General features: G+C 75.0%; 1 pseudogene; it reads right to left on the reverse strand.

Moving 5' to 3' along the window:
- Positions 1-23: 23 nt before the first annotated feature.
- Positions 24-304, reverse strand: part of LOC112123955 — a 1,694-nt pseudogene continuing 1,413 nt past the window's right edge.

Below are 304 nucleotides of genomic sequence, written 5' to 3' on the forward strand. Positions count from 1 at the left end.
GGGGCAGGGGTAGGGGCGCTCGCCCGTGTGCAGCCGCCGGTGCGTCCGCAGGTTGGAGCCCCGCAGGAAGCCGCGCCCGCACTCCGGGCACCGGAACGGCTTGTCGCCCGCGTGGATCCGCTGGTGGGCCACCAGGTTGGAGCTGCGGGAGAACCGCTTCCCGCACACCAGGCACGGGTAGGGGCGCTCGCCCGGCTGGGGGGCGGGGGGCCGAGCTGGGGGGCCGTGCTGGGGGGCAGGATCTGACCCATGACCCATAGTGCCAGGCTGGGGGGCCGGGCCCTGATCTATGGTGCCCTGACTC

This window comes from Terrapene carolina, unplaced genomic scaffold (genome assembly GCF_002925995.2).
Source record: "Terrapene carolina triunguis isolate 2854851 unplaced genomic scaffold, T_m_triunguis-2.0 Scaffold9591, whole genome shotgun sequence".
In the NCBI taxonomy this organism is placed as follows: Eukaryota; Metazoa; Chordata; order Testudines; family Emydidae; genus Terrapene; species Terrapene triunguis.